Raw genomic sequence first — 10,220 nt, 5'->3', positions numbered from 1 at the left:
TTATCTACCTCCCCTTACTAGAATGGAAGCCCATGAGGGCCAGACCCTGGGCTGTTTTGGTCTCCACTCTATCCTAGGGTACAGAGCTTGGCCTGTGGATGGTGTTCGGTAATGAGTGAATTAATGGTCTCTCCAGCTTGGACTACTTTTCTGGGATGAAATGAAAACAAACTAAAATCTGCTGCAAAAGTGCTGATAGAGATTAGCTATAATTAGTAGCTCAAGAGTCTCCATGACAGCTCATTGTCAAGCAGAGTCAGCGAAGGAACATACACTAGTGCAGTGGTTCTCAACCTTGGCTGCACATTAGAATCACCTGGGAATCTTTTTAAAATCCTGATTTCTGGGCCTCATCCTCCGGAAATTCTGTTTCGTTGTTATGGGGTGGAGCCACAACATTAGTAACAAAGAAACAGAATTTCCGGAGGATGGCGCCCCGAAATCAGGATTTTAAAAAGATTCCCAGGGTGATCCTAAATGTGCCCCAAAGGGAAAAACCCCCCCCATAAAAGCCCTAATGAGGAAAAGCCCCGCCATTAAGGGCCAGGCGACCTTTATAAAAAATCCCTGAGTCCGGAAAGGTCACGGTTGGACTAGACATCAGTGACCTGTGGCTCACCTTTCTGGCTCATGATGACTCTAGAGTTCTAGTCCATGGAAGTCCTGGATGGGCTCTTCTGGGGTTTTTGGTGCCTGTGTCCTGTGGGTCTAGGGCGGTTCCAGGTGTCAACAGCACCTGGTGAAGGTGGCCCTGGGTTTCTAGGTGAAGGTGGCCCTGGCTAGTAGTAACCTCTGATTCTCAGCATCAATGGCTCTGTTTCTGCCTCTTGGAGGCAGTAGCTCTAGACTTGGGTAGCCCTGGGCAACCTGTGATATTAGTGACAGAGGCCCCAAGGTTCTGGGTGCTGGTAGCCTCTGGCACTAGGTGACCAATGAGTCTGTGAGTATTGGCTGGAGCTGGTCAGAGAAGAAGGGAAGAGGAGCTAGGCCAGAATTGTCCCATGCTCCTGAGGTACAGGTTAAGCCCTGGGCTGCAGCAACTTCTGAGCTGAGCCATCAGGAAGCCCTGGGGACAGGCACCATGCACAAGTTAGCTGCTGTAAGTCACTAGGGGGCGGGGTTGGGGGGATTCCCGCCAGCAGTCTCTGCACTGACCGGTGGCTGAACCCAGCTGGGCTCCCTGCCCTGGAAGCAAGGGCGATGCCTGGGACGGATGGCCCTGTGTCCTCTCAGCCCGGCCCCATGGGAACCTAGGGCCACCTCCCAGCGGGCTCTGCTGAGGTGCAGGAAGGGGCCGTCACTGAGGAAGGTGGGATCCAGCAGGTCTGGGCAGGTCTGCTCTGCAGAGGCTGGGCTCTCTCCCGGGTGGCTGGGGCACCCAGAGCAGGCAGGAGAGCACGTCCCAAGCACTGGCCCCTGCCCGGAGGCCCGGCTAATGACCCTGCGCACATTCCGGCCTGCATCAGCGGGGAATTGGCTAAGGGCAGGCCCATTAGTTGGAATTCTCCCAATGCTCACACATCAGAGTGGAGGGGGGAGAAGTGAAAAGTTGAAAAAGAGCTAATTATCGCTTTTATCAGAGCGGGTGGGTTGATGGGTCCTGCCCGAGGGCAGCTGGGCCTGCATTAAAGATTAAACACCAGGTAGGGGGGAGCAGGGCTGTCATTCCACAGGAGGGAGGCCAGCAGGCTGCCCTATGGAGACCTGGTGGCAGGCGGCAGCCTTAGATCTGTCAGGCAAGCCCTCTGTCCCAGGGCCCACCATGGCCACATTCCACCAGGGGACCCCCGACGACGATGGGGCCCCGGCACTTCCGCCTGCCACTGTGGGGAGGGCAGCTGAGGTCCATGTCTGCTCCCTCAAGGGATGAGGGGTCGGGGCAAGCCTAATTATCCAATTGGTAGGCTTCCTGGCACCTGTCTTAAGGGGACTTAAGTTATTCCTGCACATCACCCAATGACCTTTTGTGTAGAACCTACATTGGAATTATAGGAGGCCTGGCAAGCACCCAAGGTCAGGGAGTCTGACCCTTCTTGTTATTACAGAGCAGGAGCCAGAGGCCCAGGGAAGGAAAGGGACTCAGTCAATCACATTGCTGTGTGGTTAGTCCCATGAGGTTGTAAGGCCCCTTGAGGATGGTGGCTGCTTCTCCAAATTTTGTCTTTGAACCTAAAGTACTGAGGTCAAAGGAGCTAGGACGATGAGTAGTCAAGGCCAGGTGACCTCATTATTGTACCCCAACAGCGTTTTGGATACACTGGGTGTTCAGTAAGTATTTGTTCATTGGTTGTATGGATGATAAAAGGGTGGCACCTAAGAGGGCATGGTGATCATCTGGATCATTCTCGAAATCTTGTGAGCTAATGCATTGGTCATGAAAAATGGATGTAGGTGAGTATCATGGTCTTGAGTCACCAGGACAAACCAAGGCACAAGTGGGGACTGGGTTGCTGCGTGCAACAGGCAGCTGTGCCAATCCAGCTATACTAGTCTTCACTGTGTGTCTTGACATCAAGACATCTCTACTCCCGGAGAGACCCTGGAAGCATGATGTCCATTCTCTGGCCCCACTGCCCTGTGTGGCCAGCTCAGCTCTCCTGAGGATATGCCCTTACCCAGGGGAATTAATTAGGCTTCTTGCTTCTTTTCCTCCTCTCAGCCCTAGAAGCCAGAGCCTTTCCAGTTTGGTTTCTTCAGGCTTCCAACCTCAACTCAGAAGTTGATTCTGTCTTCACCTCTCCTCATGGTGAGAAAATCCCAAAATGACATGTAGATAATGACCTGCCCAAGTAAAGAGGGGCCCTGGCCTGCCCAGTACTTCCCATGCACAGTCCTACAAGTGGGCACCCTCCAACCCCCACACCCACCCCAGCCCCATCTCTGATAGGCAGGAGTCCAGGAGAGCCCACCTGGGAAACTCAGACCTGCCTTTCTCCTCCTGAAGCTTCCTCCAGCTGGGCAGCCCTTGCCCCTCACGGAGCACTGTAGGCAGAGCTAGGAAACCACAAAAATTTTAAGCTGAGATGAAGGAACGTAATGGGCTCTAATCTGAAGTGACAGCAGCATTATTAGCCAGCGAAGAGCTGCAGGAGCAGCAGGATAGCAGGGAGGGATGGGGAGAGAAGAGGAGGAGGAATGGGGGACAAAGAGAGCAGACACGGGAATGAGGCAGGGCTTTGGGGATGGAGACTCAGGCAGGACCCAAGTCGTGGTATGAAAGGGGCTGCCTTGGAGCCCAGGGGACAGAGTGTCAGAGTAACAGCAGTGAAAATAATACTAAGAGCAGCTAGTGCTTACTTAGAGCTGCACTGTGCCATGCACTGTTCTAAGCTCCCGTATTAACAAATGTAATTCTCACGATGCGGGTGTATCACTATCCTCATTTTACAGATGGTGTAGAAATTATAGCACAGAAAGGCCCATCGATAAGAATGCTGACCCTGATCGCATGGCCGGGGTCCGTTGCTCACAGAGGCCTTCTCTACTCTCTAAAGGTCAAAAGTAAAGGCCTCACTCAGGAGTCAATGAGATGCAACTCCCACGTTCAAGATAAAGAAGGACTGCATGGATCCCCTCCTTCCAGGATTTGGAAGGGAAGAAAAGACATGAGCTCCAAACCACCTCTCAGGCATGGATGACGGGAGCTAGGTGAGTGCCAGAGGATGGGGGCCAGGAACACAGAGGTCAGAGGTCTTGATTAGCCTTTAGGAGCCAGAGGTCAGAGGACTATTTAGCCAACCAGAGTCTGTAGGTTGACCATTGATGGTTGACTTGGACCCTACCAAGGCTGTGATGAAGCTTCGGGTTAAGGTGTGACTTCTGATTTCTTCCAGGAAGGAGAGCAGAACACGGTCCCCAACTGGCTAGCCCACAGTGCTCCCAGGGTCAGGGCTCTTCCTCTCTGGCCCTGGTCAACCACATGGGAGACCTGCTGAGTCCCCTCCGGAGGGAAGCACTTCCTGTTGGGGTAAGGCTGTCCCATCCCAGAGGGCCTGATTCCCAGTGGGACACCTCTAAGTGAGCTGCGCACCCCACCCCATCCTGCATCTACATATAGTCAACCCCTGACCATCCGGCCTCCCTGGAAATCAGATATTCAAAATTTTATTGATGTCACCATGGATTCTAAGTCCAGGACACAAATTAGGTTTTAGGCGCGCTTAGTGGGCTGCTGAGGTGAAGGAAATGGTTCTCTTCCTGTTGCAGGGAAGGGGCGGAGCAGGCACACAGAGGACATTTGAGACATGGGAGCTCTGCTTTGCGCCACTAAGCGGCTAAGGGGCCACCTGGGATCAAAGCTTGACCACGTGACCTCATGAATGTGACCTCATGAAATGACCTCATGCAGGTCACTTAACCTTTGCATGCCTCATCTGTAAGACGGGGGTAGTGAGTACAGTTCCTCGCTCCTGGTGGGGTGGCTGTGAGGATGAGGCGTTCATGCATCATTAGTGCTCACAACACTGGGCTTCGTTGCTGTGCCAGACCCTTCAGGGCATTCTGTCCCTTCCCTGCATGAGGAGGGTTCTTGGTTTATGATGTGAGTGACACCACCTGGGCAGCCGTCCCCTGCATCAAAAGTTCGAGGTTGTTTGGGTCCTATGTCTGAGGGGCTGATTCTAGAAGAGCCCACCCCCAAGAAGGGGACCCTCAGCTTAGGCCTTCTCTCTGCCTTCCTGCACCTAGTGCTGGGTCCACACAAGCTATAAAATGTCGCAGCAGTGCAGGCGGCTCCTGTCACCTAGAGACACCGAGGCCCGGGAGTTTATCGCAGAGTCAGCGACAGCACGAGGGCCAGCGTTCCTAGCCTCTGCCGATGGCAGCAATTGGGGCCTAATAATAGTAGAGGTCACCACACATTAAGCACCTCCTGTGTGCCAGGCATTCTCTAGGGACACCCTCGAATCCTCCCAATGATCTTGCAAGGTTGCTTTTATCACCGCACACCGTAACCTCCCACTGGCACCTGCATCCCCCTCCCCCTCGAACTCTTCACCTGGCCAAGGCCCCATGAAGCTTCAGGCTGGAGTTGGGCTGAAGTCACTCCTCTTGGAGGGGGTGGGGGATGTCTCTCCCTTCCCCTAGGCCAGGTCTGCACCTACACTCCTGAAGTCTTCCGGAAGCACCGTGTACTCACCCCTTGTTAACACTCATCACACCTCATATTTATTCTATTTTGTATTTTCTTTAGTTTGAGGGGTAAGTAATGCGTTCACATGGTTCCTATCCAACAGCAACAACAAGGAATACAGTGAGAAGTCTCCCTGCGCTCCCAGCTCCCACGTTCCCCAGTCATTGAGTTCAGCTGCCTGGGGCGACCAGGTTGTCAGTTTCATCACCCTCAGTAGTGATGACTTGTTTATCCGTCTTCTGTCCTTTAGGAGCCCTGCCTGCCTTGTTAACTGCTTCCTCCCCAGGGCCTGGCACAGTGCCTGACACACAGTAGGAGTACTTTGTATATAACCAGTCTATCTATCCACCGACTTACCTATGGAGGGATGATCTATAGAGAGGATTTTGTTGTTGGTGTTTGCTCCTTTGCTTGCTTGCTTTAATGAATGAGGCTCAGAGAAGAAAGGTAACTTGCCCGCTTGGCTCTAGCTCCCAAGACAGTACTCACCTGGGGACTCTGTTTATCTGACTTTTAAAGACCACCTGTCCCTTCTTCTTGAACATTTGACCATCCTCTGTGAAATAGATCCTGGTTTCATATTTTTAGTTTCATTTTTAAATTGAAACAGAAGTAGTGCCCCTCAATAAATTATCACCAAGCAAAGAGCCGTGTATCAGAAAACAGAGCATTGCCACGCTTCAGAAATCCGCTGGTGCCTGCCCAACTGGGGACTCGATTTCCTCATCTGTAAAATGGGAAGGGGCCTGTTCGGTCTGCAGTTCAATGACTTGCTAACATCTTTATTTTTACGCCTTCCAGCTGCCAGCACTAAAGGAAATGATGGCTGTGAAAGCCTTTTGATTAGCAGGGGTCCTCAAACTACGGCCCGCCGAAAACATTTATCCGGCCCGCCGGGTGTTTTTGCCGCCGCTGCCTGTCCTGCTTAGCAGCCGACTCACCCCGGGCCCGCAGTGCGCATGTGTGGAATGTCGGAGGGACAGTGAACGGCCCCCTGTTTAAAAAGTTTGAGGACCTCTGGATTAAAGCCACCACTCAGTACCCATGCAACGCATGCATGAGGTGATTCAGGACAGTTTTCTCCACACCAGCCAATCCGGCCATGTCCCTAGCTCTGGACAAGGGTCAAGCACACACAGCGGTAGGTCCTCTGAAGAGCCAGAAGGAGAGGCAGGAGGAAGCAGCAGGTGGAGAAGCAGGTGGAGCTGGGAGGTGATGACCACCTTGGAGAGGGTGGGGTGGCCCAGGCACCATCTTTACTAGGGGACCAGAAGGCTGCTATCTAGGTGCATTAGCTCATTCCTGCCTGGGGCTGCAGGTTCAAGTTCCTGCCTAACTTTCTTCCTGGTGGCAGCCAGGAATTCTGGGAGTTGGGAAAGGGAGGCAAGAGAGAGTGAGGAGAAGGAAAGGGAGGAGAGAAAAGGTCAGGGAGCACGGCCGGTAAGGAGCCAATGTGTCATGGAAGGACGTGGTACCTGCTAACACAGGAAGCCTGCTATGGTAGGACACTGCTGGGGAGGGAAATGGGAATGGGGGAACGTTATGGAGAGAAAGATTCATAAATTCATTTGTCTTTTCACTCATCTATCCAATAACGGTGCCAACATTGAGATAACTGCTAATCAAGGTATATGCGAAATGCTAAGTAAATGTACAAGGAGCAAATAACTACTTGATGGGTTGCAGGCGTGGGGAAGTTAGGGGAGCAGGCAAATTTCGCTGAAGATATTTAGGCTGAGCCATGAAGCAAGCAAAGGAGAAGCCAGCCCCCAAGTCCTTCCCAGCTCTGTGGCCCATCTCTTCTGGAACCTTAGCCTGGCTGTTACTCTCATGGTTTTTGAGTCCTAGCTGTGCCACATACTTACTGTGTGACCTCAGGTAAGTGATCTAACCTCTCTGAGCATCTGTTTCCAGCTGTAAGGTCGGGATGACACCAACTTGGAGGGTTGTCACGAGATTCAAATACAGAATTGCATGAGAGGCACTTTGCAGGGTGCCTGGCACCCGTCTAGGACACGCTCCAGACAACCTACCATGGATGTTGTCAGTATCGGCAGCAGCAGCAACTTCATTTACCCTACTCTGGGCCTCTGTCTTTGGTCAGGAGAGGAAGGCTGAGGCTGTTCCCAGCATCCCCCATCCTTGGCCCCCGGCCCTTGGGGAAACATGAGAAGCAGAGCTGGAGGATCTAATGTGTGCCCCCCACGCCCCTTAATCCTTCCTGAACTTGGAGGGGGGGGGGGGGTGCGGCCCTGCTGCAACACCTGCACGGCTCTGACATCTCCTGCCTCTGGGCAGAGAAAGCAATTTCAGAAATGACATGTTGCCAACAAGCAGAAATCAGCTTCTGAATTAAAATGTGTCGGCATCAGGTGACCCCAGGCTCGGAGGGCTGGCTGCATGAAGACAGCTGAGATTAGGGCCTGTCAGCCACAGGAGGGGCCGTGCGAGAAGGGGTGCAGGCACCCCGGGGGCTACTGTTGGCTGCCCCGGACTTGTTGGGACAGGGGGGCAGGAATTCGGATGCTGGGTCAGGTTCTCCTGTGGCTCTGACCAGCCTCTACCTCTCAACTGTCCACTCCCTGTGGTGGGGGCAGGGCAGGGCAGGGCGAGTCCGGGGCTGGGGCTCCAGCGTAAACACACTAATGGGTCTGAGGGAGAGTCAGGGAGGAATGTGGGCCCCACAGGCCCTGGGGACTCAGGGAGGGATGGGAGTAAAGGGATAAGAAGCCAAGAAGCCGTGGGCCTCAGCTCTGCAGGTATGCAGGCAGGGGAGAAAGGGAGAGGGAAAGAGAGGCAGACAAGAGGAGGACAAGGAAAGGGAGGAAGATGCCCCCAGCCACATTGAATGCTTGCAGTTCCCCGATGCCACCTTCTCCCTAGTCCCCAGACCTTTGCACAAGCCATGCCCTACACCATGGGACGAGAGGCATGGAGAGGCTGTTTCATTTCCAGCTCTCTTATGGACTGTGGGGCCGTGGGCATGGCAGGAAACCTCTCTGAGCTTTAGTTTCCTTACCTATAAAGTGGGGATGGTGGATGTATGTACCCTAGGGATGCCATAGTGGTTAAATGAGATGACCAGAGGGAGCGGCACTGGAATTTCGGTGCGGTTAGCCGCCTCTCCCACGGCCTAACACCTAGTGATCTCTTTTCCTTGTCTGTGACTCCCTGAAGGCCTGGCCTACGTCTGGTCACCGTGGCGCTCTGGCACATGCCCAGCACACATGTGGCCACTGAGTTTGCTGAGTGATCAGTTGCAAGAAGGCACAGCAGGTGAGAGATGTGAGAAATGATAGGAGAGGGTGGGGGGTAAGCAGAGGACCCTACCTCATGCTCTCCCTCCAGAAGGGCCCCACCCCAATCGCAGGTCATTCCTCTGGTCTTTTATAGCCTTCCTTCTAGGGCAGGGCTTGGCAGGCTACGCTTGCTAGCTGGACAGGGAGCATATTTCCCCTCCTGGAAATAGGACATATGGGATCATGCCACGTGTCTCCTGGAGTTGGTAGAGGCAGAGTAATTGACCCCAGGCCCATCTCAGGAGCTCCAGGACTTGAGGTCACTACAGCCATGCTCCATAGAGCCAGGAATCCAGGAAGGACCAGAGCAGGGCTGGTGGGGACAGGGGTCCTCAGGGGTAGCAAAAAGGGAGGCTGAGACACTGCTGAGCCTGTAAGGTTGGAGGTGGACCAGGGAGACAGGAGCAAGGCTGTCTCATGGTTTCAAGAGAGGAATCTCCCTCCTCTCCCCCCACCACTGGCCTAAACGTCTTCCGCTGGAAGATGGCACCACTCCCCACTCCCCACTCCCCACTCCCCACTCCCCACTCCCCACTCCCCACTTTGAGCTAGGTCATCAGAGAAGAAGCCCAGGCATTTGAGAAGATTCCAGAGGGCAGTGGGTGTGAGCTTAGGCATGAGAAAGGCCCGAGTTTGAATCTCAGCTCTGTCACTCACTTGGCAAATGACTTAAGCTCCCTGAACCTCAGTTTTCTCCTCTGTAAAATGGGATAACAATTCTTACCCTGCAGATTGTGAAGATGAAAAAAAATACCATGTGGGTAAGGGAGAAGGGAAATCTCTTCTTATGGAAGAATGCCAACTAAAAATAGGAATGACAGAATTAGAAAAATCACCATTTGATTGGGGCAAGGATCACCGATGGAGACTGAAACTATTGGGTAAAATATTATTGGGCCACATGATATTCCCAGTCTCAGAGCATCACTCCATAGATGAGTCATACATCACATGAACCACAAAGGGGAAAAGGCAACTTTTCATCAGAGAGATCTGGCAGAAACCACGTTAACCGAGTGATGAAATCCAACATCACCGGTGATGTTGACAACCGGCATCCCACGGCTCCTGACCACGTGCACAGAGAAGGACACCCATCGCCCAAGTAAACGTCTTGCCAAAGTGTTTAACCAGAATTTAATCATCAGGAACCAATCAGACACACCTCCACTGAGTAACATTCTACAAGACATCCAGCCGGAACAATTCAAAAATGGCAATGTCATGAACACAAAGAAGGCGGGGCGAATGTTCGTGATTACAGGGGGCTAGAGAGACAGGACAACAAAATGCAATGCCTGATTCTTGAGTGGATCCTAAATCAGGAAAAAACTTAAAAGGACATTTGGAGGGACAATTGGGGAAGTCTGAGTAAGGACTGTGTAGTAGATAATATTGTGTCAACGTCAGATTTCTTGGATGTGATGATGGCCTTGTGGCTCTTTTGGAGAATGTTCTTTTCTTAGGAGATATATGGGGACATATTTATGTGTCTTGGTGTCTGCAATGTTTTCATAAATAGCTCAAGAAAATACATGCAGGCAGAGCGAGCAAATGTGGCTAAGTACTTTTAAAGGGGGCGGGGGTTCCCATGGGTAAGTACCCACCTAGCGATTGTCTCGGAAAGCACTGATCAATCCCCAGGAAGAGTGGAGCACCGAGCAGCTAAGGGTGGAGAGGCCAGAGGGTTTGATTGGGAACCAGTTTATGGACAAAAGAGCAGCAAAGGACCTTCCTAATCTATGTAACTTTCAGCCTCCTCCCACTAGGGTAGGGGGAGGCTGAAAGTT

This window comes from Myotis lucifugus, unplaced genomic scaffold, assembly GCF_000147115.1.
Source record: "Myotis lucifugus unplaced genomic scaffold, Myoluc2.0 scaffold_99, whole genome shotgun sequence".
Classification (NCBI taxonomy): Eukaryota; Metazoa; Chordata; class Mammalia; order Chiroptera; family Vespertilionidae; genus Myotis; species Myotis lucifugus.
This window is presented reverse-complemented; position numbering follows the sequence as displayed.